Source organism: Pseudopodoces humilis, chromosome 7 (assembly GCF_049639895.1).
Source record: "Pseudopodoces humilis isolate 2021_Gansu_Grassland_sample_001 chromosome 7, ASM4963989v1, whole genome shotgun sequence".
In the NCBI taxonomy this organism is placed as follows: Eukaryota; Metazoa; Chordata; class Aves; order Passeriformes; family Paridae; genus Pseudopodoces; species Pseudopodoces humilis.
In genome coordinates, this window is record NC_142206.1 from 18,266,068 (window position 1) to 18,285,364 (window position 19,297).

At 47.7% G+C, this 19,297-nt stretch overlaps 1 protein-coding gene across 2 annotated transcripts in view; it reads right to left on the reverse strand.

The window, feature by feature from the left end:
- LOC102101027 (ras association domain-containing protein 7) overlaps positions 1-11,312 on the reverse strand; it is a 35,977-nt gene extending 24,665 nt beyond the window's left edge. The window contains exons 1-3 of one of the 2 annotated variants that reach the window (XM_014252191.2): positions 10,777-11,312; positions 9,461-9,676; positions 9,004-9,325 (exon numbers count right to left, since the gene is read on the reverse strand). The gene's annotated coding sequence lies outside the window, so the exon portion shown is untranslated. Of the gene's footprint in view, positions 1-9,003; positions 9,326-9,460; positions 9,677-10,405 lie in introns of both variants that reach the window. The other variant, XM_088058105.1, reaches the window with a different exon arrangement.
- Between the last annotated feature and the right edge of the window lie 7,985 nt (positions 11,313-19,297).

A 19,297-nucleotide genomic window follows, 5' to 3' on the forward strand; every position in this document is an offset into this window, starting at 1 on the left:
CAGGAAAACCAGGGTTATGTGTGAAGACCTGAGTTCAGTAAGATAATTACCCCTGGGCTGGAACCCAACACTGAAGACTTAAACTTCTGCAAGATTTAAGCCCAAGTTTCAGTCCTGCTGAGTCAAAGGTCTTTGGAGAACAGGATTGAAGGCCTAAAATCATTCCAGTTCCTCTGTGCCTCCCTAGAAATCCCAGTCTGGTGGGAAAGCAGCCGTCTCTTTTAAAAGGACAATGAAGATAACAATAGTTATCCTTAGTTGATCAAGTCTTAACTGGGTCCTAAATGCACTTGAAACACAAATAAAGAAGAACAGAGATTTTTTGTTTTCCTCTTTGACAAAATTTTGCAGTCTTTATTTTAATTTTTAAGATAAATTGCCAACATCTTCAATGAACTGATTTCTTATTAGCTATTGATTTTTCATGAAGATGTTATTTGTCAGGATATTTATCTGCTCTCCATGTCAAGAGTACTTGAGTAAGATATGCAATGTCAATTGGAATTCATTTGGAGAGATAAATAGAAAATAGATTTTATAACCTACTCTGCTAAGAATAAATAGTACCCAATATTCTACAAAGTATCACTTAACCCAGGTTTTCCTAGTAACTACATAAATCATGCAAAGTCGCTTTTCCATTTGTATGTTAGTGGCAAGCCTGAAACAGAAATACCATCCAACAGATGCACATTCAGCATGTATCTTCCTTTCTATTGGAAAGTCAGTAAATTGGCTTTTGCTTCCATAATGCTGAGCTCTTGGCAATTTTTGAGCACAGCCGTACTCAGCACACGGCAGGCAGCTCTAATAACAGGTGACCTAAGCAAAAAGGAGAATTTAGACCGCCCTTGCTCACCGAGATTTTCCACCTCTTTAATAGTCAATATTTGCCTTCAGGCTGTGAGTTACTTGAAGAAGTCAGGCGAGCCCTGTACCAGTGAGGCTTTGCAAAGTGCTGCTCATCTCCGGCAGCGTGTGAGCCACCACATCCCAAAACATAGAGCAACCCCCAGGGGGACATGTCACAGCCCATGTAGTTCCCTCCAAGCAGCACTCCAGCAGTCCTGTTCTCCTCCCAAGTATCCCCCTTTTCCCCCCCAGGCATGGGAAATATGCCTGGCTGCCATTCAGAGTGGGAAACAACTGAAAAGCCAGAAACTTTAGACGGGGTGAAGCCTGGGCTGTGTCGCCCTCAACAAGTGGGAGTTTTAGAAAACACCACCTTTGTGAAACCAGAGAGAGAAAACAATACAGAGCCTGGCATGGGCAATGAAATATGTATGTACCTAGGACCTCATCCAGCCCTCTCCCGCCACTGTACCTCTCAACTTTGCATTCAAGGGGCACTGGATCTCATCCAAAAACGATGCAGGGGAACAAATGTAGCCCTGGCAACCCCACCGAGGGCAGGGAGGAACAAAGAGGACCCCCGGGCTGAATTTGTTTCTATTTTTAATCCTTATCTTTGCCCATCACCCCCATGCATGGAAAGAGGCTTCTCAGCTGTATAGATTTGCATTGCTATGGGAGTTTGAAGTGATAAAACATTTGGCCTGCCTATTCAGAAGCAATTAGTGATTCAAAGCAGCCTGAGACATCTTAAAGGGGCCTGGTTTTCCAAGAGACAGGTGCTGTGAGCTGACTTCAGGGAAAACAAAGTTTTTGAGAAAAAAAGAAGTCACTGGCTGCTTGAAAATGCAATTCCTTCAAGACTTAGTAATGAAAAATAAATATTGCACAGAGAATTCCAAATTAGGCTGGTAAAATCTGGGAGGAGGTGGGGAGATAGGCCTGATTTACAGTGCTGGTAGAAGTAGTGCTTATCTATCTACTGAACACATATAATTTATATTTTTATGTTGCAGTTTTCCCCTCCACCACCATGACTAATGCAGGCAGAGCCATCTCCCACTACGGCTGCCATCCCAGCATCCCTGTCCCAACAGTATCAGCACCAAGACAGAATTTCTCACCCACATCTCCTACCAAGAGAGGAAGTATTTTTTCTTGAGCATTGTTGCCTTTAGACCTTTAAATCTACTCAGCAAAAGGGCAGCTTACCAGCCTTTAATCTGACTGCAGCAAACAGCACATCCTGCCACTGTTGCAGGGCAAACTGAGGAAAGGAATGAGACCTGCACCACAGCCCTTGCTGTTACAGGCTCTGGCAGGATGAGAAGGCCTGGAGAGGCAGCGTGGGGATGACTAGCTCTCAAGGTCCCTGGGAAAAGCCAGGAAAACCCATGCCAAGGGCAAGATTGCCCATGCAGACACCAGGGCAGGACAAGATGGTATACAAATGTCCAATGCAGAGAAGAAAGCATCCACTCTCCCCCCGAAGGAGTTGTCCTGTGGTGTCCTCCCCATGCAGCTCTTTTCCCCCTTTATCACCAGGAGACAGAGTTTCCTGCAACAGGCAGCTGAGAGCAAACTGAGGGTTTTGCTTTTTGCTGTGGAGGCTCCAGCTTCTCTCTATCCCCATGCTATCGAGTTATGCTGACACAACCACTGAATTGCTGGGTTCAGGAGAAAAAAAGGAGGAGGAAGAGATCTCTAACTTCCATCCGGAGGCATCTTCTCCTCCCCACTGTACTGTGTACAGCACCTGGACTCCCTGCAAAAGCATTCCAGTCAGCCAAAGTCGTTTCCACTACACGTGCCACGTTGCCTGGGGGCTGCTGCTGGGGCTTTGCCAGGCAGAAAAGAGCACAAGAAGACTGCAGGAAAGGGTAGGGCTGAGTAAAAAAAAAAAAAAAAATTCTTCCAGAGAGCACCTGAAAGCTAACAGGGCAGAGGGCCCTGGCAGGGGATGTGTTTTAAACTGCTTTTTAATTTGAGAGCAGATATATCCATCACCATCTCTAACATTTGTCTGGCAAGCTGGATGGGTGGTGGCAATCATCTCCCTGGCTGTTACATGCAGACTAACAAAAGGAGAAACCAGGCAGCAGATACATTCAGCAGCCCTCAGGGGCTTCCAATGCAAAGCACTGGTTGTAAGCAGGTGCTGCTTGGCCCCAGCAAACGATGGAGGAAGACCCAGGTGGTGCAGATATGTCCCTTTTCCCATAGTACTGCGGGAATCAAATGCTCATTGGGGAAAAAAAATACCCTCCACTACATGCAGATCTGCAGGGCTTAGAGAGCATCTTGGCTGCTCAGCTCCAGGGCTGGCTTAGTGTGGTTCAGCACTAGTCTCCAGCTGAGATCAAGGCCTGCAGCTGCACTTGCACACATATGGGGACATCTCCTACCCCAGCAGCTTTCAGGCTGGAGAACAGTAATAAAAAGGGAGACAAAAAATATTGCTTCCTATTTCCCAAACGTGAAACAAAACTCCTAGATACAGCTTAAATGCAAAATAAACAGCAGGCAGGTATCAGCCTGCATCTTCAGGCACTTATATGTCCTCATGCAGCTGATCTCAACTGGACCCATTTTTTCCCAAGCTACAAAGAATCAAAGACAGAGGTGTGAATTGCAATCACTGTCCCTGGTCCCAGGCTGATAAACCTGCACTTCCCTGGTCGTGAAGAAACCACTTGGCCAAAACAAGGGGCCAGACCTGCAAACCTATTCCAGGTGCTCTTCAGAGTGTGCAACACCTGCAAGAATAACCAAGATTTAGGGCAAGGTCATAAGCACAAGTGAAATGCAAAAAGCAGCAGTAAGGAGGAAGCCTCAGGTGTTGTGGAAGAGGCCCAAGACACCTGTCAGGGGCTAAGCTTGGAAGGTCTATCAGCCCTCATGGCATCTGCTGTGCTTCTTGTCTCCTCAACCGTAGCTGTTTGTGTGGATATCTCACTTCTCTTAGCACATGCACATGAACCATCAGATTTGAATTCCCACTGTTGCAAAGACATGTTAGAGATGTGGCCCTGAAATACTGGAAAGGTTCAGAAAGCAAAGTGCACTCACAATTTACTTACTCAATCTTAAACCTTGGGGCTGTGCTACTTTCTGAATTAGCAAACTGGTGTGGGACAAAGAGACTACAAAAATGCCAGAAGTTATCTCCCTGAATCAGGTGTCAGAGAGGATAAACAGGGTCTAATGGCAGCTACAGGAAGGACTTTCCTAGATCTTATAGAACCCTCAAGACCATATAGCAACCACATGGAAAAATGCACCAGACAAGAAAGAGGAAGCACAGCAGAAACAGTAGGTCTGGAGATGGTCCAGAAGGCCATCTCCAACCCACTGCTGGTACCACCACTTTCCCCTTCCTCCCAAAGGAAATTTCCACTCGCCCTGGTTCACTTGTGTGACAAGTTTTTCCTCCCCTACCTCTGCTCTGGTGTGACTATATCAGCTGTTTTTCAGCCAAGAGGATGCTTCACACTGAAGGGATCCAGAAACAAGCCTTGTAATTAGGACAAGGGTGTCACCCACCAGTTCACCCCTCCTCCTTCCTCATTTAGCCTGGGAAATATATAGCTGTGTTTGTTTATATTGCCCATACAACTTACCATTTGTGCATTCTGCTTTCTGTCTTCAAAGCACTTCAGCAGGTGTTTTGCAATCTTCTTCCCCCAACTCTCTTGTGCCAAAGGATTTGTACAGGGGATGGAAGGGGATCAGGGAAAAGGAACACTAAATAATTTCCCCTGGAGCAAAAAGAGCTGGCAGTAGATCCAGGATCAACACTCAGCAGTTCCTGCCTCTGAATTTCATGCTCTGATCTTTGCCGGTACCTCACTACCTTCAGGTTCAAAACTGGTATTGAGAAGCCTGGAGCTCATATTGCTACCAGAGAGCAGGTTTCAAAGGATTTCCTTTAGGTGGCACCCACTGGACTGAGTGGTCCTGCACCAACAATTAAACTACATAATTTCAAACATCTGGCAGTGGTTTGTAAACTCATGATCAGCACGTTTCCCTTAAGAGCATCACATGTAAGAGAAGGGAAAGGATTCCTCCATTCATCTGAGCTGAAAGTGGTGGACTGACAGCCTGCACTCCCCTCCTCATTGTGCCTGCACTACTCTTGGTGCAGAGAGTAGGACTGAATCAAGGACTGTCCAGCTCTAGAAAATCCCCAGGGGAGAAAATGTTTGATTTTTTTTCTGCCAGACCAATGACTCTGCATCAGGCAGCTGGAGAAATACACGTGCCATCAAAGAAGAAGGTGGAGCAGGCTGTAGAATGAACACCTTAAGCTTCTTTTCCCATTGCTAGCCATAACAGCAGAGTAGCTCCAAACATGTCAATGGAGCTTTCAGCAGTCTGGACCATCACTATCATTTCTATCAGCCTGTACCTGGAAATACCTGGTCCAATTGCCCCAAATTCTTAATCTATTGATAACCCTGCGACAGCTTTATTGATGGCACTTCTGACTTGCTAAGCCCCTTAAATCATTGCTGGACCAAGAGCAGCCCCTCTCCTGGGAGGTTCTGGGTCCACAAACTACTTATTTCCTCCCCATCAGTGGAATAATCTTGCACTGAAGTTTGTTTTGTTGGTTTTGCTGCAATCTTTCTCTCTTGCTACAGAGGGAGAGGAAAGCTCATTAACACAGAGAGAAGAGACATACTCCCCATCTTTTAATCACGAGGAAAAATGAAAATGTTCTAGCAGATAAAGAGCCACCTAACCAGAGCTTTCGTGGTCCCTGACCCACCAAGGAGCACCTCCATGGGGTGGGTTGAGAGCACCACTGTCAGACCCTTTGCCCCTACCTAAACCTGCCATTTGCTCTACTCCTGTCATTGTGTATCAAGGCTCTGCCCCTTGCTTTGCCTCAACCCTCCCAGATCTAAAATAGACATGAGGCATACAACATCTTTCCCAAAGCCCTCCAGAACCTGCTGATGAAGGTTCAAGAAGCATTAGAGGACTCTAGTGTCACCATTGCTTTGGGCATTATTCCTTTCTGGGGTAGGAAATTAAAGGGAATTAAAAGGATTAAGTTTCCAGCCCTCTGCTTCATGATCAGGGAGGGCAAAGCAATTTTGGCTTCCCCACTGCTGGTTATGCAGGGCAAACAAACACAAAGTGCCAAGGCTGGAGAGCGCAGGCATTGAGGAGCCCGGAGCAACACTGGAGACAGCCTCAAACACTGGGGCCAGGTGAGGACTACCAAATCCACATACATGCAGGCTGAGTAATGTCCTGAGGAGCCCAAACATACATGGAAATGGCTGGGACTTGAGAAATCTTGCCCAAGGGCCAATGGAGCTCTAGCAAGTGACCGCACCAACTTATGTAGATCCCACATTCATTAAAAGTAAAATTACTGTCTCCCTTTAATAACATTATTAATGATGTCTGCTGTCCTAGGAAACAGGATTGCTTGGACCTCACATCTGTGAAGGAAATCTGAGCTTATGCTGAAGCCTTCTGGTGAGTGAGCTTTGCCAGGGTCCCTCTGTTACCAGACCTCTCTGGTGTCTAACTGAGGTTTGGTCTATGCCAGGACTTCCTAGGGTCAGTCAGTGAATGACTGTCTTTTCTTCCCTCAAAACCCATTTTCACAACACTTGTAGGTGTCCTCAAGCAGAGCATCTCTGCTTCTCAACAATGTTTAAATGGTATGAAGAGAAGGAAGAGGCACACAAGTCCCTACCATGACTGTCTTTTCTTTAAGAAAGCAACAGGAAAGAAAACAGACCAGGCATTATTTCTCTTGGTGAGGAGAAGGGATAATTTCCTGTTCATGATTCAGCGCTGTCATGTGGAGACAATGACTGTCCTTTATCCTCTTCACAGCTTTGTCTTTAAAACACCGCTCATGCCAGCACACCTCTCCAGGTAAGGTACAATTATTTGGGAGTTCACTGGCTCATCACTAGCAATTACCCAACTGCCCCGTGTCCCATCAACCCATCCTAATCACTACAGCCTTAAAACTGGTAGCTCCTACAGTAAATACCGTCATTAAACCTCTGGGAGTGAATTTACTATCAGCCATAGTGTGGTTGCTTGCTGGGGTCACTGCAAACATGCAAACAGAATAGAAGGATCATTATAAAATACAATCCCACTCAAATAAAAACAGATGCTATTAGCAAGAAACAGGCACTGTTTATTCCACAAAATACCAGGAAAGATGAGTTATTTAATGACTGACATGTTATTTAATCTGGGAAAGTCCTGCCTCACTGGGGCTAACGTTCCCAGTTCATAAACTGCCTTGACTGAATTGCTGGGGAGATACAGAGTGAGCTGAATTTGTTCCTGTTTATGGCCTGCAAGGTGTGGGTATGTTTTCCCCTCTCTTGGGTTTCAGACTGACATTACTTTTCATGGGTTTAATAAAGCCTGGAGAATGTACTGACCTTAACCCTTCAGAGAAACAAGTCTTATTTGAGCTAATTGGATCAGGGAGGGCTGTTGGTTCAAGTAGGAACATCTTCCAGTCCCAGGCTGTTCAATTTTAAAACATGATTGTTGAAAAAAATAATTAAAATACCCAGTCCATTTAATTTACCTTTAGTGATTTTTCATGCTTATTTGTTTTCAGGTTCACCTAGGTCAAACCTCTCCCTATAACATGGGAGAGATATTTTTTCTTAACTTTCATTTAGATACAAAAAGCACCACTGAATCTCATGGAGCTAGTAACTGGGTTTTGTAGGCAGAGCCTCTACTGTTGTAAGCCCACCACTCCAAGATTGTAACTTTGGCAACATTTCACTATGCAGTATAATTAAATATTTTTTTTTAACTGACAACTTGTGCTACATATTCCCATTTAAACAGAGAAAAATGATGTATGTAACAGGCATGACCTTTTCCCTCTCTCTAATCCCCCCACAGCCTGGGACAAGCTGACTGTGCTAATCTTACCCCTCCAGGTCATCAGTATGAATCCAGGTCAGCAATAACATGCTGCCAGGAAAACACTCCCTGCTCATTTTGTGATGTCCCTCTGCCTTTCCCTGCCACTGGGATGCTGAGAAACTGCTCTTCTGCTACTTCTACTAGGAGGGATCTCCAAGTCTCATCATGCCTTTGGGTCTGTGAGAAAGAATTGTTCAGGCAGGTCTCAGCCCTGTGCTCTAATAAATAACAAAAGCTGTGGTCCAAAAGCTCTTGGTATCATTATCCCTCTTCACCCCCCACTTGCAGCAGCAAGACCTGAGTCGTGGCACTGCTTTTTGATGTGTGCCACTGAATCCATGCAGGACACCAGCCCTTCCACAAGCTCACCACCTGCCACTGAGTCAGGAAGCTCCTCCGGGATGGCTGTTACCCTATGGAGGTGGTTTTTCAACTTGGACAGCTTGGACGTGCCGTGTCATCAATGGCTGGCACATCTTTTCACAGGTATGCCTCTGCTAGTTTTAACAGGTGTAAAACGGGCTGGGTGCTGAGTGCTGCCTCCCCGTGCCGGCAAACATCTTCCCCCAGCCAGCTTCTCGCAGCTCTGCTCGCATCTTCCATGCGAAGGAAAAAGCCTTTTCTTTATAGCGCTCCCCTGCACTGCCCTTTGCTTTCCTGCACACAGCTGAGCCCTGAGGCTCCCTTCCCTCCTCATCCTCCCCGGGCTCCAGAGGGACGGACATCCAGAGGGTTCCGCTGAGGCAAAAGCAGAGCAGCTCTCAGTCAGCAGGAAAAGCTGTTTCATTTCAATGCAAAGCCATCTTCTTCTAGCACATCTCAGAGCCCCGGGTGCCCTGCAGGGCTTTTGTAAGTTTGGTTAACCAGACGAACCCAAAACGAGCCAAAATCACTTGCTCTGTCCTCTTGGGGCAAGAGAGCTGACCACACAACTGTTGGAAGGCTCCTTGACTCTCCCCTCCCTGCTCAGCTTCTCCCCAGGCATCCCTCCCCCCAACCCCACCGAACGGGCACTTTCAGGACCCTCCGCACATCAGTGATTTCCCCTACTCGCAGCCGAAAGCAGCTCCGCTGCCGTGTCTGTGCGGGAGCACAGGTGCCTCCCGAGCCCCCGTGCGGAGTCACTGCGGGCGGCCACCGGAGCCCCGCACCGGCTGAAGCTCATCCCAGCCCCCGGCCGGGGCTGCGGCACTGCCCGGGACGGCGCCCAAGTACCTGGAGGAGGGCCAGTGGCCCTGCGCGCTGCTCCTCGCCCGCGCTGCCTGCCGCTTCCCAGCCGCCGCCGTGCTCCCGGAGCCCAGTGGCTACGGGAAAGTCTGGCTCCTCTGCTTCTCGTTGCCAGGACACCTTGGCGTTCAAACCTGAGCTGGGACCAATCAGCCCCGGGGCTGGGGAGCACCAACCCCACGTCATCCACTGCTGGCGTTGATTTGAGCGAAAAAGCGTGACAGCGGTCACAGAGCCCGTGGGGAGCTGCCTTTGTGCGGGTGGGCTCTGCCCCCACCCCTGCCGCTTACTGGAAGCCTCTTCTGTCGGGCTGCGGAAAACAAAAAAGACGTGGGGAAGGGAAAAGAGCGCTTCTCCCCAACTGCCAGAACTGCGTTCACAAGCCTGGGTTCGTCTGCATGGCCTCTTTCTCCACCTCCAGCCCACATCCCGGTGGTCACCTTACCAGGGAGAGCCTGCGCCCAGGTCACCTCTGCTCGGGAGCGTTGGAACTTCCTCAGCACCCTCAGTGTGCTCCTTTTGTGCCCCAGCGCGGCCACTTCCACCTGCCTGGCTCTGCCCCAGGGAGTGCAGCTGGGTGCGGGCCCGCAGACCCACGGCTCCAGGGATGCCTTCTGGCTTGGCTGCAGTCGCAGGGGCATTTTTTTCTCCCAGCCAGCCCCTGCAAAATGTTTTTTAGGGAGCCTAGAACTGGAGCCTTGAGCCCCTCGTGAGCACAGGGGACTCAGGTACACAATGTAAACAGTCCATCCTTTGTGAAGGGAAACTTTCCTGTCCGACCATTCAGGAAGCACTCTGGCCATCACACTCCCAAACGGTCAGACAGGAAAGTTTCTAGCTTCTCTGCTCAAACATGTGCAGCTGCTGCCAAGGTGCACACCTGAATGAAAGATGCAGCCATCACCTTGTTTCCTGTGGTGCCTGAGGTGGGAACTGGTGCATCCTGACTCCCCAGAGCCAGAGAGAGTTCTTCCCAACCCACCAGGCTCCTTCCCAAGATGAGGTAGGTACAGGTGGGAAGATTCTGAAGAGAGATCTCCACATCACCTTGGTGGTGGTGGTAGAGGGATAGGTAACAGCAACCCAGGTGTTTTGGCAAAGCTTCTCCCCTCAAGTTCCCTAGACTCTGCAACCCAGGCATCCATGTGGATTTTCTTCCTGCTCAGGAAATAGTTGTAGGATAACATCCTCCACACCCAGACCATGTGCTGAGCTTCTGGGATAAGTGTACCTGGCTTCTGCTAACCCTGCTCCCTGTCATTTATTCTCCCCAGAAGAAGACCACTGAGGTTTCGCCAACTCACAAGAGAAGATGACCTGAGGAGGGGTCTGAGCATGCTGGAGGGTGGAACCATAGGATCAGCTACACGCGGTGCTATGCCTAACTCACCTCTCCATTATACCACGTCCCAAACACCTATTTCACTCCATTAATTAGCTATGCTGCTGAGGTGCTATCCACCCCCATGGCCAGCACTTGGGCTGGTTTCCTTGCCACCCCACAGCAGCAATTAATGAATCCAGGCTGGCTCCTCACCCCACTCTGCCCTGCAGGTGGATGTGGATGAGCTGTAGCAGCCTTTTCCTAGTGGACACACATCTTGCTAGTAGAGCACCAGGCAGCCTGACTGCCTTCCTGGCCTTTGGGCTCAATACAGCTCCTTGTGAAAGAGGTATGATTTAATCAAGAACACTATTTCTGCAGAATATGGCTCATGTGAGGCTGTAAAGTTCTTGAACTCATTAATTTTCAGGACATACCTGCAGTTAATTTGTGGTGACTTCATAGAGCAGACAAGCACACAGGGAGGTGTCCATGTGGCTCTGAGGTTGCTCTGCTCAAGCCTCCAGCAGTGCTGGTTAGACCACGATTCCAGATGTCCCTTGTTTGGCTCAGATACCAGATTTCTCCATTGACTTGATAAGGGAGGGGAAGGTGAATGGCAATCACAGAAAGTGATTGATGAATTTCACCCCCTCATTAGCTCCATCACCCCAATTACAAAGCTTGGGGAGAGTGTCAGCTGTCAGGCAGGGCTGCAGCTCTGCTGCCATACAGAGCAGGAGGTTGAAAACATTGACATTTCTGGCAGCCTTCCCAAAGGGAATAGACAAAATGGCAGGAGATAAGGTGTGTGTCAGCATGGAGCCAGGTGCGTATGAAGGGACATCCCTATCTGTGCTGTCAGTGCTTTTAACAGCAGCTTACAAGGCTGAACAAGGCAATAAGACCTGGCTGTCTGGGCACTGCCATGGTGTAGAAACACCCATGAGAAAGGCAAACAGCAGCCCTGGCCTGCAGTGGGGCTTGGGGATAAGGCTGCCAGAATGCTGAGCTGGCGTTTTCAACAGAATTTCTCCCATGGAGAAAAAGCCATTTCTACAGTTCTTGCACATGATTTAGCTGTGGTCCCCTTTATCCCCAACCCATTTGGTCCTCACCTGACAGAGGAGTGAATTTCCAGCCCCCAAGTTCACCATCTCTTATCTCAGGCTTTAAAGCAGGTGGCTAATCTTGGGCCCCAATAACTGAAAATCTCTGGGGAGATTTTCAGTCAATGGAAAAATCCCACTTGAGAGTGATTTCTCTCTCAGGCGACTGACTCAGCCCCTGGAGGTGCCGTCTTCCTCCTCCGCTTAGGCAGGAGCCAGGTATAGCCAGGCATAGTCAAGTGCCTCATCTTAGATGGGAGAGGAGTCCTGCCTCCAGGCAGAATCAAAGGATGTGAGATACCAAAATAATCCAGAGGGCCTGGGCCTCTCTTCTTGGCTAGGAGCCACCCCTAACCAGCCCCACGCATTTTGTCCAGGCAAGGGCAGCACTGGTGGATTGTGTAAGTGAGCTGGAGGGGCTGGAAGAGGGCCCAGCAACTATTGATTCAATTCTTCATTCAATGCATGTTTGAGTGAAGCAATTCAGAACTGTTCCATCAATTCAAACTTGCATAATAACATTAGCCAAAAAACTCAGGAACTCCATCTTTCCTAGCAGATCTATTATTTTGAATCATTCCCTGAGGAACAACAATAAAATTATCGTGGCCTGATACACCAAAGCCAAAAATCCTAAAAATCTAAAAGCCAAAGGTTTTGTTATTGTTTTCCTCTGGACAAGAATACCTATGGGAATGTGCCAAAGAATCAGCTCCCCACCTTCCCTGTACCTCGAATGAATAATATTATGAAAGAAGAATAAGAGTAAAGTAAAATTTAGAAAATATGTATCTGATCAGCACGTTAAAAAATAATAAAAATTAAAAAATAACACTTGCAAACCCCTTTTAGCACTTGGAGCAACCAGAGCCAAGGAAAATGACAGGGCTAAGGAGGAATTTTGTGTGGGCACTGCCAGTGTGGGAACAGTGTGCAGGGAGGGGAGGGAACTGCGATCCCTACTTTTCCACATGTACACTGCACCCTTACAATAGACTTGACTTCAAGTTGTGTGTTTTCTCAGTCCAACAACACCTCCAACAAACCTATGTCCATCTCTGCCCTCCCCTGCTCTCAGGTGATCAATTTTTCTATCCCATGCTTTTAGCTTAGCCTGTGTATTCCTTGGAGAAACTCCTCCAATGTGGCTCCCTCTCTCCCCATTCCCCCTGAAGGGCTCTCCTTTCCCATCAGATTTGTTTTCCCACGTGGCCAGTGGGAACTGACATGAAGGTAAACACACATATTCATGCACGTCTCCATCTCCATATCTATCTGTCTCACAGGTAAGATGCAAACCCTGCTGAGAATAACAGCTTTAACCATAGCAACGCACTCCAGTAACATAAACACAAAGGCACTGAGGTTGTAAAAAGGCTGGGAAAGAAGAACAAAAAGAGGACAGAGACTGGGTCCATTGAGGCCTGTTAAGGGCCAGGCAGCTGGATCTGGGTTGAGCAGACAGTTAGTAGGGTTGGTACCTCTTCTCCCTTTGCACTTACATCCCCTTTTAACATCTTGCTATGTGGAGGTGCTATTCCATCACCTCTGCCCGTGCTAGGTTTGACTGACCTGGAAGGGAGCTTCCTTCCTTGTGCCCTGAGTTGTTTGAAAGAAATGTTACAAGTGAAGACCTTGGCTGCCTGAAAAACCATAGTGCTGCATTACTGCATGGCCTGATGGAAAGACCAGACCTGTGGTGAGATGCCATCATCTCAGCTGCACCCTCCTCCTGTAAGAAAAGCTGCATGGCTCAGGCGATGAAACCAGCAGCCCCTTCTTGGGATACAGGGTACCCAAGCCACCTCCATGCCAGATTCCATTACCACCTTGCTGTGCTCATAGGACAGCTTGGATCATACCTGGTAGCTGGAGAAACCGAAGCACTGATTTACTCATGGAGAGGACAGAGATAATTGCTAGTATGGAGCACAGAGGTCCTTTCAGCTGGACAGAAAGCACCTGCAATGCAATCAGGTCACTCCTGGCACACTCAAAGCCTCCAGTGAAGACTCTGGCACTGTTATAAGCAGCTCTGCATGGGCAAGGCCCTGTCCAGCAGAGCTTGCTGGCCAAAGGAACAAAATCAATGGGAGGTGGAAGAAAGCATGTTTTGTGAACAGCATTTTCCAAAGAAGATGAAGGGGAGTGGAAGGGTTAAGTGACCCCAGTGCCAGAAGTGGTCACAGCCCTAGTGCTGTTTCACCTCTCTTGTAGCTGTTATACAGCTCTAGACACAGCCAGAAACACAGGACTGGCACCTGGTCTGGGTGGGAGGTGAATCTGGACAAAGCAGCAGACTTTCCCTAGCCACAGCTGAAATGTCATATTTCTGGATGATTTTGGCTCTATGGTGACTTCAGACCTCCTTTTAAAGGGTAATGTGGGTTGTTTTCATTATTCTTGGTTAAAACCCAACAAACCTTTGCAGTCTGCAGAATGAAGGAGATGATGATGACACTGTGTACAGACAGTGACTCTGGAGGTGACACCCATGGCTTAGGAAAGCTGTCCTGTGTAAATCAGGGAGAGGAGCACCTTCCTGGTAACTGGTTAGCAAAGCTGATGCCAAAGGGTTAAAGGGTTTTAGTGAAAGCACAGGAGAGACTAAATGGATCGGAGAGTAAAAATCCAATTAGGAGATCTAACAGGAAGAAGCCAAGCCCTGAAACAATAAAGATAATAGTTTTAGCTGCCAAAGAAAAGATTAGAGTGAGAGCAGATTTGTGGTGGGGCCAGGAGGAAGGAAAAACTGTAGCAAAGAAAAACAATTTTAAAAAATATAAAGAGCTATTATTCCTCAAGACTGATTCACACAGCAGATTCACATTACAGCCTCACCTACAGCAAAGTTCATCTCGGGACCCAAACTGTGCAGCTGGTTCTCACCTTTGTAATTGGCTGAATGTCTTCAAAGAAGTTTGAAGTTCCAATTTGAGTCCATCGTGGCCTTATTGGGATGAAATAGGCCAGGAGTGAATTGACCACAGTGAGGTTTGGTTGCTTATTTTGCTTTTCTATGTTATCATGTAAATATATTTTACCTGGGTAAAAGCAAAGGGAAGGAGCTGGAACAGCCCCACAAAGCATTCCCTTCAGGTCTCAGACAATGCCAGGTTCTCACCTACAGTCCCTTACACACCATGGGGTCTCTGCAGGAAAACCAAGCAGATTTCATGCTGGGAGGTTGGATTTGCAGTCAGGAGAGAGACCCACCACTCATAAAACACCCAAATGACACCTCTACCTTTCCAAAAGAGAAGAGCCCTGGATCAAAAAAACCCCAACACAAACTCAGAGCTGGTTGTGCATGGTATGCACTGCCAATTACTTCAGCAAATGGGATCACAGGAGCTGGCACAGCCTGTGGCCAAGAAACAGCAGCATCTGGAGAGAGCAGGGGCTGTGGGGCAGACATACTTGCCAAGCCACTGCGCTGACCTGTGCCCCAAAAGGCACCTCTTTTGAAGCATCAAACCCAAAATGTAATAGTGCAACACGGAGAAAGGGATGAAAGACGATCAAAGGTCTGGAGGAGCCTTCCTGCAAGCAAGGACTTGTGCACGCCATAATTTCTCAGTCTGGAAAAGACATGGCTGGAAGAGGTTATGGTAGAGAGCTACAAAGTCAGGCATGGCCCAAAGAAGGCTGACCGGGATTGACCTTGCTGCCTCTTCCCAGTGCAAAAACTGGGGCTAATTCAGAGCATCAGGTCCTCCTGTGGTGGCCATCAGACCTGGGAGCTTCTTGCTCAAGGATGCTGTCAGCTGTGAGTATTTGCATGAGTTCAAGAGAAGATTAAACCAGTAGATGGAAAAAACATTATCTGGATTAATAAATTCAGACAAATGCTGTTTACGAAGCCTGTGGGACTGTGCTCTTGACCCGTGTTAGTAACTAATGGTGGGGGTCATATGTGCCACACTCTGCTCATGCAGACCTCACTCCTGGAGGCAGTGACAAGGGATAAGAGTTGAGGGAGTGCTAATCAACGTGCCCTTGGGAACACCTACTGCTCCCTGAAGCCTCAGGAGGCTCAGCAATTCAGACCTTTGATCTGGCTTAGTGCAGGAGTTTCTATTTCCTCATGGCTAAACAGCCCCATGGATCTCAGCCTTGTCCCAGGATCAGAGCTGTCCTACAGTTTATCAACAAGAAAGCAGAGCACTGAGTGATTTCTCTCTGTAGTGTGTCCTCAGCCTACATCAAAGAAACTCAGCCACAGCCTCAACCAACTTATTTCTGAAGTGTGACTTGTTATACTTAGAACAGAGGTCCTCCCACTGAAGAATCCCACCATGCCTTCAAAGAATCATCTATCTCTCACACGGTTCAAACTCCATCTCCAAGCTCATGTGATACCACTCAGCCCATGGCCATGGCCGTGTTCCTCCACCACCAAAAACACACTGTTCACATCAGTCAGCACAAAGCCACCCACCTTCCTCCTCCCACCCACTTGTCAGATGGGAACTCAGCTCTTGACAGCTCCCAGATGGGAAGAGGAAACCTTTGCCAGCCCCATGCTGACCACAGGACAACAGGTTACCCTGCCATCTTCAGGTGTGCTGAACCATATTTGCCAGCTCAGGCAACCACAGAGCTTTCATGTTTAATCAAGTGAAAGCTGCAAGGGCCTGGGGGCAGTAGATGTCTGGCTGTAGGTCAAGATGCCCATGTGCTCTGTGTCCCTCCCATATTATTTCTTCCTCAATCATCCCTATGACATTCCTCTGAGTACACATGATGTGGATGCGGGATGTGGTGTCAAACCGGAAACTGCATTCTGGCTTTCATGGCCCTGTGGGATCCCCAATGCCAATAAGAGGTACCAGACCCATGCTGGGTCTGTGTCTTGTGCCTGTTGGGAACCACCTCATTCTGGAACAGAGAAAGACCTCACAGAGAGGAATTTTCAAGTTCTCAATAAGCCAGAAAATGCCAGTGTCTCTGCCTGAATGATATTTTGCTAGCTCAAGGAGCCCAATCCCACAGCACAGCACTGCAGAAGTTGTGACAAACCTCTGTCCCTGGACACAGCAGAGGAGAGCTGTTTGAGCTGGAGCTGCTGCACTCTGTGCAGGATAGAAATCTTGCCTAAGCCAAATGTTAATGAGATGGCACAGGCTCTGGGCAGGCTTTGTGCTTTTTTTCCTCCTGGATTAAGCAGCGGCATGTGAGGATCATGGAGCTGAATGGCTGACAGCTGAAGGTTAACATCAGGTCAACAAGCCCTTTTTTCCTGCCTTTCAGTCCTGAGACCCTGAGGCAGGAGGGTTACCTAAACCAAACATTTTTAAAAAGGCAGTTTTCCTTTCTTCCCTGTCTCTTTCCCTTTCCTGCAAGGAAACTGCCCTGGGTTTGAAAGCCAGATTATATGCTGCTTTTCCATGAGTGTCAGGATTTGGGGGCAATGGCAATCCATGGCTCTTCTCTCATCTGAAGTCCACTGGTTTCCCTTTCCCAGGACAAGCTCACTCCTACGCACCTGCAAGTGTCTGCAGGCACCTGAGCTGTGTGGAGAAAAGGAGGCCTCAGCTCCTGCCTCTGCAGCTGATCTCCTGGGAGATGCCAGGCATGTTGCTCACATTCTGACTCAGCCACCCTTGGATTTCCTTGTATTGCAGAAGTGTAACTGAGGTCTTGGCTCTGGTGTCTCTTCTCCAAAGCAAAGGTCTTCACCCTCCCCTGACCATCCTCTGGTGTGTGCTGACATGGTGACATTCCCAAAGGAGTGGTGGTTCCTGTTTGATCACCTGGGTGGCACCACAGCTCAAACACCACAAGTGGCTTCTTTCTCCCCATCCTGCTGTGCAGAGGGCCAGAGGCTGCCCTGGCCTGCTCTCAAAACCACCCATTCTCATCAATGGTGTTAAGGACAGCAGAGCAAAACATGGTACCTTAAGGATCTTTTTGCAAGGCAGAGCTTGATGACTCAGTTACTACACACCTTTTGAAGCAGTGTTCCAACAGCTGCACTGGATGGGGGGCTCCAGGGCAGTTTCTCCTGCAAAGAGAAGTGACTTGTTTGTTTTTTTTTCTTAAAGAGATTGAGCTAGGCAGTGAGGGAACTTCAGAACCACGGCTGTCCAAGTTAAACCCAGTCAAGTGTGCTGTGGGGATGAGAAGGGGTGTTCCAATGCTTCCTGCTGCCTCTGCTATGGACACACTAATCCTGAGCAGCCAGAGAGTACTGAGCAGCTTGGAGAGGAGGAAGAGGAGAAGAAAGAGGATGAAAAACAAGTCATAAACCACCACAGATGATTCTATCATCACCTTCTGGCCACTGCCTCAAACCTTGCAACCATTCAGATGTTACATGGATTTAAAGCTGTTTGAGTAATCAAAGTGGAACAAATTTCCTAGTCATTGTTTTTTTCACATAGACACAGGCAGACACACATACACCCACACACACCCATATATATATGCAGACACACACCTGTAAAATTGAAGCATGATCCTTTAAATTGCCATAGCTTATTCTTGCCTGGGAAGGAGGTACCAGATAAGATTCTTAAAGGATGTGCTATCAAAAGTTGCACCCCTTAAAAGACAAAACTCTTTCCCTTCCAAAACACCTGCTACATTTTTATTGGTCTTTACACCAAAAAAAATGTCATGTGTCCTATAGGAAAATTAATCCAAAATAATTAAGACTGCAAATCTAAATCAGTGGAACCACATTAAGTCTTTCTGTATACACTCTCCATTCAGGTTGATTTATAATTTATCTTTAAATCCTTAATGAAATTGAAGGGACCATTTGTCCATTATATTCCAAATGACACCATCAATACAGCTCTTGGCTGATTTTAAATTGCCTGTCATAATTACAACAGAACAGAAGCATCTGAGTTTTCCTCTTCTTTGGGCAGCCAAGAAACCCTCAGGGTCTGGGAGAGGACTTGGGGACAGTGTAGATAACCCATCCAGGTCTTTTCTTTTAAACCTGGTGCTGTGGACAGATGCACGAGCACTTAAGCAGAAAAATGGCCCATCTGGGCCCTCTATCCTCCAGTCTCAACAACTTCCCACCTCCCAAGCACCTGTTGACCTCTGATGGAGCCTAGGAAAGGAATTGCTCGCTCCCTAAGGGTGTGTGGAGAGGGAAAAAAAACCCAGTGCAAAACATAATTCTACAGAAGTGCGAGTGACATGACATAGGATAATCATTTGGACAAATGAAGGACAGAGAGAGTTGGTTTTGCTGGAATAGTCAGTTGGACAAGAAGAAGAATTTCTATGAAAAGATGATTTTGATCATAATATGTGATATGGGTTAATAACGCCTTGTTGGTCAGTTTAAAACAAGCCCCTTACATGGTTATCTCTTTTCTGTGCTGGTAATGCTTTTCAATAAAATCAAGCAATGCCCAAAGAGAACCATGTAGTCAGATGGGGAGTAAAGCCATGAGGTGTGCTGGTAAAGGAATTTGGATAATTGTTCCCAGGAAAGGGAGGGCTTTCAAAACGGAAAGGGCTGTGATGGACACCAGGGTTGGTACAGTCAGAATTAAAGCAATGTTCTGCAGTGGGGGCAAGGGCACTCTGGGCTAGGAGAGGGAAAACACCTCTATGTAGCTGTCAGGATAGCAAAAACCAGTGCTGGTGCTACACTGGTGGGAAGTGGCATGGAAAAACTGCCAGGAGAGCCAGGACAGGGCTGGGTATCATGATGTCACCTCCTCATGCCCTTTGCCCTTGCTCCTTTCCTCCCAGCCCAACAAAACCTCATGTTTCTTTTGACTCAGGCAAGGAAACAACACAGGGGATTAGCTGCCTGGTATGGTGACAAGGCAGGTGATAGCAAACAACAGCAAGGAGCTTATCCTTTGTGTTCGGAGCT